Source organism: Theropithecus gelada, chromosome 9, assembly GCF_003255815.1.
Source record: "Theropithecus gelada isolate Dixy chromosome 9, Tgel_1.0, whole genome shotgun sequence".
Classification (NCBI taxonomy): domain Eukaryota; kingdom Metazoa; phylum Chordata; class Mammalia; order Primates; family Cercopithecidae; genus Theropithecus; species Theropithecus gelada.
In genome coordinates, this window is record NC_037677.1 from 128,920,717 (window position 1) to 128,929,491 (window position 8,775).

Sequence of the window (8,775 nt, forward strand, 5' to 3'; positions counted from 1 at the left end):
GAATGCGCCCTGTGTTGGCCTCAGGCCCTGGGCACAGCCCAGCCTTAGCGTTGCCATGGAATCCAAGTCCTGTGGGTCGAGGAGTTTTCATGACAAGGTGCTGCTGGATGGGCCCTGGGGAGAGTCCGCATATTGTGGGGAAGACCGGGCTCCCAGCAGAGGCAGCAGCTGGAAGGTGGGGTGGAGGCAGGAACGAGCCGGCCACTTGTCCTCTGGGAGGGCCCACCGTAGGAATCCGTGTTCTCCTGCCTGTCTTCCAGAGGCCACCGTCATGCCCTCATTTTCCACATCACCCTTCCCATGGTCATCTGCCCTCTCTCACCTTCTAAACCCTGACCTCACTCAGTGAGAGGCCCCATTTCAAGGGGACCAGGAGAGCCTGCCTGCCCCAGGATGGCTATGGTGGGTAATTTCTGCTGGGCAGGGTAGAGGAGCTGGCACAGAGGCCACCACCCAGACCCCTGCTTGGAAGGTGCTTACAGGCTGGTGGGGGAACGGTGCTGGAGGCCCTGCGCCCATCCTCCACCCTGTGACTCAGCCCATCTTCTGAACGTGGCCCTGCTCCTGATTGGGCCCTGCGGCCAGCTGGTCCCTGCGGCCTCTCTGGATCCTGTAACCTCTTGTAGATTTCAGGTGTCTGTACAGGAGGCCCCCCTCTCCCTGGTGGATTTGGGGTGTCTGGGCAGGAAGCCCCTCTCTCCCTGGTGAATCTGGGGTGTCTGGGTGGGAGGTGCCCCTCTCCCTGGTGAATCTGGGGTGTCTGGGTGGGAGGTGCCCCTCTCCCTGGTGGATTTGGGGTGTCTGGGTGGGGTCCCCCTCCCCTGGTTCCTGCTCTGCTGTTCTCTTTGCCTCCCTTAACTGCGGAGTGAGTACCGTCTACGCCGACTTCCAGATCAGGGTGTCCTGAGCTTCTGGGACTTCTCATTTTTCTGCCCAGCTGCCTTGGGAAGGGAAAAGGGAGGCAAGAGCCCAGAGCCAGGCCTGAGAACCCCCAGGGGGCATGAACCGTGCTGCAGAAGGCAGGTGGTCTGGGGTGGCCTGGAGAGAGCAGCAGCCTCAGCAGGGGGCCAGCGCGTGGGAAACGTGAATGTGGTTGGCGGACGCTGCCAGGGGGTCACAGGGTCACAGGCCGTGTCCCAGCAGTGCTGATGGGCATCGCCAGCCCTGGGGTCCCAGGACGCAGGCCCAGCCTCCCGTGAACCGAGTTTACCTGCAGGTGGCGCCCCAAGGCCGGGCGTGGCGCAGGTTCATGGTGGGGTGAGGGGGGCCGCCGCGGAGCCACCTGCAGGGGCTGGGGGGCTTTCACTGAGGGAAGCAGCTGCCCGGCCCTGGAGGTCCCACACCAAGCCATGGGAACAGGGTGGGCACTACAGGGCAATGTCCCAGGCTGAGAAAGCAATCGGCCCAAATACCTGCCCTCCCAGCTCCCCCAGGGAAGCCTGGCTCACCTCATGTATGGATCCCTGAGTCCTGCCCCGCAAGTGAGCCCAAAACAGGAGGGCCAAGCCCACAAACGTCCGTGGGGAGCCGGCCAGGGAAGATGCCGTTCAGGCCCCATGCACTTGGTCCGGGTCTCAGGACACACAGCGCAGAATCCGGCATGGGCCCTGGGGCGTGAGGCCAGACACAGAGTTCAGGTGACCTCAACGACGCCTTGCTGGACTTCCCGAGTGCTGGCCGGGCTGTGGGGGCAGCTGGGCTCGGGTCCCCCTTGTCACTGTTGGAAGCTGGCCCCGCACCCACCACACTCACCAGCTCCTCCATGCGATCAGGAGGCCAAGGAGTGGAGAGGCTGGGGAGAGCCCTCAGGGCTGAAGCCCAGTGTGGGGGCAGCTTTCCATCCCAGGGCTGGAGCTGTCGGGGTGCTGCCTGGCTGCTCCCTCCACCCAGGAAGGAATGAGGCCCTCCCAGCAAGCTCTGCTCCCCTCAGGCCCCGGGCTGCCCAGAGGCCCCCCAGTCAGCCTTTCTCAGCCAGAAGGTGTTCATTTCTGTGCATCTGGGAGAATGCAGGCGACAGCCTCCAGCGCCCTCCAGCCCCAGCCCAGGGGACCCTGCTCCCTTCTGCACCTCCTCCCTCAGGCATCCTGTGGGGGACAGCACGAACACCTGACCTCTCCCTCACCACTGGAGGAGGGCGAGGACAGGAGCCCCACAGCCCAGCCCAGCTGCACGCTGCCGCACCTGTTGACGTGCCAGTGCCTCCCTAGATCCAGCACAGGCCTCTGCTCTTGGCCCTCCAACCACACCTCAGAGAGCCCCACTCTGTCTGTGGGTCCGCCTGGGGTTTACACCTCGGCTCAGGACAACCCTGAGGTCACCTGAACTCCGTGTCTGGCCCCACACCCCAGGGCTCACACCAGGTTCTGCATGTGGAGGGGTCGGGACAAATGCACAGCCACACCCACCAGGAGGAGGGTTTAAGGTGAAAGAGTTTGCAGGGAGGCCCCTGGGCCCCAGGCCACCACACGTCACTAGGAGTCTCTGCCTGGAGGGAGGAGCACAGGACCTCTCGTACCTACCCCCAACACTCTGGGCACCGGCTGGCTCCTGCCCTTTAGGAGAGCAGGAGGTCAGGGTCAGGGAGCGGGAGGTCAGGGTCAGGAAGCAGAAGGCATGAAGGGGCCTTTGCAAGCTGGGCGTGAAATGTTAATATACCCTGAGAGGTTTTCCTCCAAGTATCCCAGATGTGGATACCAAGTAGTTTAATGACGAAATATCATGGTGTTTTTAGCAAACAGAAACCCCACCTTCTAGTATGAGGTTTGACAAAACTGTCAGATTAAAAAACCCACAAGCAGGGCATAGTGGCTCAAGCCTATAATCCTAGCACTTTGGGAGGCTGAAGTGGGAGGATCACTCGAGTCCAGGAGTTCTAGACCAGCCTAGGCAACATGGGGAGATCCCGTCTCTACAAAAAGTAAAAAATTTTCCAGGTGTGGTGACGAAACCACCAGATACTCAGGAGGCTGAGGTGGGAGGATTGCTTAATCCCAGGAGTTTGAGGCTGCAGTGAGCCATGATTGTGCCACCGCACTCCAGCCTGCACGACAGAGCAAGACCCTGATTCATTTACAATAAATAAGTCCCTACAGCAAAGACTTCTCATGGGATTGGTGAGGTCCCTTACAAAATGACACCAGGAGGCCACCGGGACTCTGGGCAGTGTTTAACTGCGGGAGTTTCTCATGGTGTCCATGGCTGTGTTGACGGAAAGGTGCTAGTCTGGCTGTGGGGCTCACAGGCATTGGCTCTGTGAAGGGAGGCCCCAGCCTGGCAAGGCCGAGGGGCCCAGCGTCCACCCAGAGTGCCTCTGGGAGATGCATCAGGGCACAGCTCAGCTGCCTCCCTCACCTCGGCCTCTTCCGCACTCAAACTCCGGAAAGCAGGCAGAGAAGACTGGCGTCTGGTAGGTGGCTCTCGTGAACTGGAGGTGCCCGAGTGCCTGCTGTGTTCCTGGTGCCCACACCCTCAAGTGGTGGGCTCATCTCCAGCAACCTCCATGGCAGGCGCCCTTGAAGACCCTAGAGCAGGGGTGCAGCTTCACCTCCCTGTGGACCAGCAGCTCCAGGGCTCTCCTGCTTTTAAGTGCTTCCCAGTCTGCATGAGCTGCTCAGGCCAGGCAGGGGCTTCCCGGTCTGTGTTTGCTGCCCAGGCCAGGGGCTTTTACGGGAACGCAGGCTTTAGGACTCTTGTTCTGTGATGGGCCACTTCACGCTGCACCTCTTTGTGGAGAACCTCACCAGGAATGTGCCAGTGTCCTTGGTCGTGGGTTCTTCTGAGAGAGCCGTGTCTGGCCAAGCCGTTTGGATCAACATGGCGGAGGCTTTTCCTCTCTCCAACATTAGGACCTCAAGGGTTAACTTCAAGCCAGGAAACGAGAACTTCAGATCCTGGGAATGGCCTTCGGAGGAGAAAGCTTCCAACCTGCTAAGCCAGGCTGCTGTGTTGTCTGTGATACCAGGGGCCCAGGGCCGGGTTCGGGCGTTCTGGATTGGTTCTCTGATCATGGAGAACAGGACGGGTCTTGCTGAGAAACAGGCAGCTCCTTCAGAAACTGAAGGGTCGCAGATCCACTGTTTGGAAACCAAAGCAGCTGTCTGGGGATGGGATGCCCCACCCTAAAAATGTCTTTGTCTGGATGCCNATGGTGATGGTGGCAGTAGTGATGGGGGAGGTGGGATGGTGATGATCATGATGATGGTAGTAGTGGTGATGGTGGAGGTGGTCATGATGATGGTGGTTATGATGCTGATGGTGGTCATGATGATGGTGGTGGTGGTGGTGGCAATGGTAATGGTGATGGTGGTTGTGATGATGGTGGTGGGGGGGTGGTGGTAATGGTGATAAGGTGATGGTGATGGTGGAGGTGGGATGGTAATGATCATGGTGATGGCTGTAGTGGTGATGGTGGAGGCTGTGGTGGTGATGGTGGTGACAGTGGTGATAATGACAAAAGTGTTGATGGTGATGGCAGCTGACTCATGGAATTTTTACTGGGGCTTGTGCTGTACTAAGTATCTCATGTTTATTAACTCACTTAATATTCAGTACAAGCCTACACAGTAGGTACCATGATATTTCCCACTTTACAGAGGAGGACACTGAGGCACAGGGGAGGTGGCAGTCTCTCCAAGGTCACATGGCAGGACTCTAGCAGTCTGGCCTTAGAGTTTATGTGCCTGGTCAGCTCTCTGCACCACCTCCAGTGGAGTCTTGGCAAGTTCTGTTCCTAGCCAGTCCTTTGAGATACTGCCTCAGGGGATGTGACCCTATATCATCCTGATAACCCATGGGGCAGGGAGACAGCTCCAGACCAGCCCCTGCAGGGTGGTCAGACAAGAGAAAGTTGGCTTTGCAGACCCACACTGCCCTCCAAGGGCTTCCAGACTGGAGCAGAACAAAACAAACACTGCCCAAAGGATCTGTGGCCTGCTAGAAGGTCGAGGGTTCCCGGCTCAGCACCTGCAAAGATTGCCTTGAGCCCCTGCCTCAGACGACATGACTAGGGACAAGGCGTGTGTTCCCCAGGCCGGCCTCCCTGCCAGACACCTTAGATGAGGCCTGGCGTGCTCCTGCACCCCAGTCTGTCCAGGCTTCTTGGGTGATACATGATTGCTTACTGAAATCAGAGCAGGCCCTCTGTATTAAAGGCTTCATCCTGTCTCCTGCCTTCCACAGCTGCTGTGGGCATAAGGCTTGCCATGAGGCGACCTGGGTCCCAGCCTCAAGGCCCATCCCCGCCTTTGGCCTCTGGGCACCAGCTCTGGAGAAATCTGTGGTCTCTGACTCATGGCTGTGGCCTTCGAGGCCTCCATCTTGACCAGACAGCTTCAGTCCATCTCGGGAACACCTCACTATGCCGCATGAGACTTACACACAGCCAGGCCCTGGTGAGCTCCAGTAAGATCAAGTAAGCCCAGGTGTGTTGGGGGTTGGGGGGATACCAGCTGTCTGGCCAGGTGATTCTGGAGCAGGCTGGACACAGGCCAGGCTATGGCTGCACCTCGGTCATGGGGAGGCCCCTGTAAGCCTCATCTTGTAGAAGAGACCCAACAAAGGCTGAGAACCTGCTCACCACAAGATGCCCCAGCTGGGGCAGGCTGAGGGGACAGGAGACTGTCCAGAACTTCCACAGGGGCTGGGGGTGGGTGACCAGCAGTTGGCAGGATGGGTGGCCTGATGGGGCACAGTTGAGGGAGGGACAAGTCTCAGTGGCGGCATAGTGCAGTAGGACAGTGCTGGGCAGGTCCAGTTCCCCAGTCAGGAGGGCCCTCTGAGCTGGGACCCTGAAAGACAAGGGGCGGGCATGGCGCTGGTGATGAAAGTGAGCCAGGCTGCTGGGGAGGACAAATCCTGGAGCTCCTCCAAGGACTGCAGGGGAGGCAGACCCTGAGGGGAGGTGGCCTGCGGGGATCCTGCCTTGCTCCCCTGCTGTCTCTGGGGACACGGAGGCTAGCCCCTGCTTCCTCCTCCAGCCACCTATCCCTCCCTCAACTGTACCCCTTCAGGCCACCCACCCTGCCAACTGCTGGTCACCCACCCCCAGCCCCTGTGGAAGTTCTGGACAGTCTCCTGTCCCCTCAGCCTGCCCCAGCTGGGCCATCCTGAAGTGGGCATGTCCTAGGCCTTGCTGTGGCTGTGCCTATAGCCAGGGGACCAAAGGCTTTAGGACCTTTTGTTTGGATCAAGTCTCTTGAAGACAAAGTCTAAAGACTCGGAGGTGTCTCTCTTCCCACTCTTGGCGTTTTTGCCCCAGCCAGGGGCGTGCGTACTCCCGAGGCTTCTCTCCAGCCCAGCCAGGCAGCTCAGGGTCCTCTCACTGGGGGCAGCTCCGGTCCCAGTACCCAGGGTCCTTCCCAGAACTGGGCAGACTGGCATCAGCAGGGTGGCCCCTGGGGAGATGCTGAGAGCGGCAAGCCTAGGACAGCCCCCCAACCCCTGAATACTGGGTCAGACAGGAGGGGATATCTGGGCTGATGAGGTCCCCAAGGACATCTGCACTTTAATCAGGGACTCTGGAAACTCCCAAGGCCTCTTCTTAAGCAAAACAGGTTGGAGCCGGGCAGGAAGCCAGTGAAGAGCCGGTGGCGGGTGGGGGGCAGGGCTGCTGGGGTAGGCCCTGAACAGCCACCATTTAAGTTGCAAAAATGGTCTCCCTGTCTGCAGATAGTCTTTTTTACACCTTACCCAGTGGAGAGCAGGTTTTAAAAACAGCTTCCAAGTTTACCTTAAAATACACAGTAAATAGCATGGGCCAGAGGGGCAGGAGGTGCCGTGGGCCAGCCATGCTTCTCACTGCCCTCTTCCCCTCTCCAGCCAGAGCTGCCAGCTGCTGGGTGCATCTGTCCAGCCCTCTGTGCCCCAGAACGCTCTTCCCCTGTCCTGCCTGCCACCACCCTGCCTCGGTCCCTCTTAAAGCCCAGCAAGTCCACAGGTGGGTCCCTCAGCCTACCCCAAACTGTTCCTCTTGCCGACGTGGGAAGTCACCAGGAGCCCCATGCGCCCGCAGACACCTTGCGGGGGATGCTGCCCACCCCACTCCCACCTCGGAAGCCATTGCTTTTGCCCACCTGGTGAGGCCCTGGTGGATGCTGGTGCTCCCTTGACACTCTTTCTGGATCCCCTCACCTACATACAGCCCCCTGTGCATTTACCCCACCCCATGCTGGCCGCACCAGCCTGAAAGCTGATTCGCCCTGGCAGTCCCCAGTGCTCAGAAAGGGCAGTGCCCAGCAGGCCTCTCCAGCAGGCAGGAAGAAGAGCCAAGCAAGTGGGCAGCCTCAGGATGGCCGCTTAGCCCAACCCCGAGTAGGGTGGCGAGGGGGTCCCTGCTGCCTGGCATTTTTCCTCCAAAGTCAGCCCCACCCCCTGGAGGGGGCAGCTGCAGAGGCCTGTGGGCAGGACAGCAGGCAGCTCCTCTGCAGGCCTGGCGGCTACGGCGCCTTGAGGTGCCTGAGGCCCCAGTAAGGGCTTAGTGTTGGCGGGAGCCCCAGGCCACACAGAAGAGGACACACGCTCGCTGGGCTTCCAGGCCTCCTCTGGGACTGTCCCTGGCCTCGGTCCCCACCCCTGTTCTGCCAGGGACCGCCAGGTGCCCCAGGCCCCGCGGGCTCCTCTCTGAGGCTCCCCCTGCCGTGCGGCCGCCGGAGGGCGAGGTCGAGCGGCGCCAGCGGCCCGACGGACCCCAGCGGCACCAGGGGCGGTGGTCCTCCATTCCCAGGCTGGGAGGAGCCGTGCAGCGCGGCGCTGGGTCGCCAGGACAACTCCGCGGTTCCCCGCCCCGCCTCCAGGCCCCGTCGGGCGCTGCAAGCCCGGCTCAGAAGCCCGGCCCGGGGCCAAGGTCACCGCAGCAGGCCGGGCCCCTGCGTTCTGAGCCGGGTGCGGACGCGCTGGTGCTCGGGGAATTCGGGGGCTTTGACGCCTGAAGGCGCGGGAGCCGGGACCCTGCGGGGGTCCCGGGGGGAGGGGGTCCGGCGCCGTCACCTCCCACTCCTCGCCCGCGGGTCGGGGAGCCCCTGCCGCGGAGGAAGGAGGCTGTTTCCTTTGTAAACTGGAGGAGGCGCGCCTGGCCCTTGGGCCCGGGAACCTCCCGACGGAGTTAACCCCACGGGTCCCGGTGTCGGCGACCCCCAGGCGCGCAGGGTGACCCTGAGCCGGGCGCGCGCCCGCTTGTCGCCCGAGAGGCGCCGAGCCCAGTGGGGCGACCCAGTGTCCCGTCCCCCACGCGGCGAGGGCGACACTAGGCCGCTGCCCCCGGGCGCCTCGCGTCTCCTCCGCCCGCCCCGGCTTCCTGCGCGCGCCGCCCGGGACTTCCTCGCCGCAGTGCCCGGGGCCACCAGAGCCCTGCGCGGGGCGCTGCCGGGGCACGCGGGCAGCCGAACCCAGGCGGGGGGATCCGGGACACCGGGGAGGGAGGGAGGGCGCAGGGCCGGGTCCGGAGGGAGAGGGGGCCCCGGGACCGGCCCCAGGCAGGGGAGTTGGGGGATGGAGTCCCGGGGCTCCGGCCAGGGCGGGTGCTCCCCCCGCCGCCCCCGGGCTCGTGGCTCTCGGGTCCTCCCGAGTCGGAGGACACTCCCGGCCAGCGTGGGCCGCGAGCCCGGGCGCAGCCCCTCTCCACCCCCGGGGTCCGCAGCGCGCGTCCCGCCGAGCTCTGCGGGCGGGCGCCGCTTCTCCCCGGACGCGGCGGCGGCGGCGGCGGCGGGCGGGGTGCCCGGGAGCGGAGCCCGCGGCCGCGCGCCCCCGGCCCGGCCCGGCGGGGGGGGGCGGCCCCGCGGG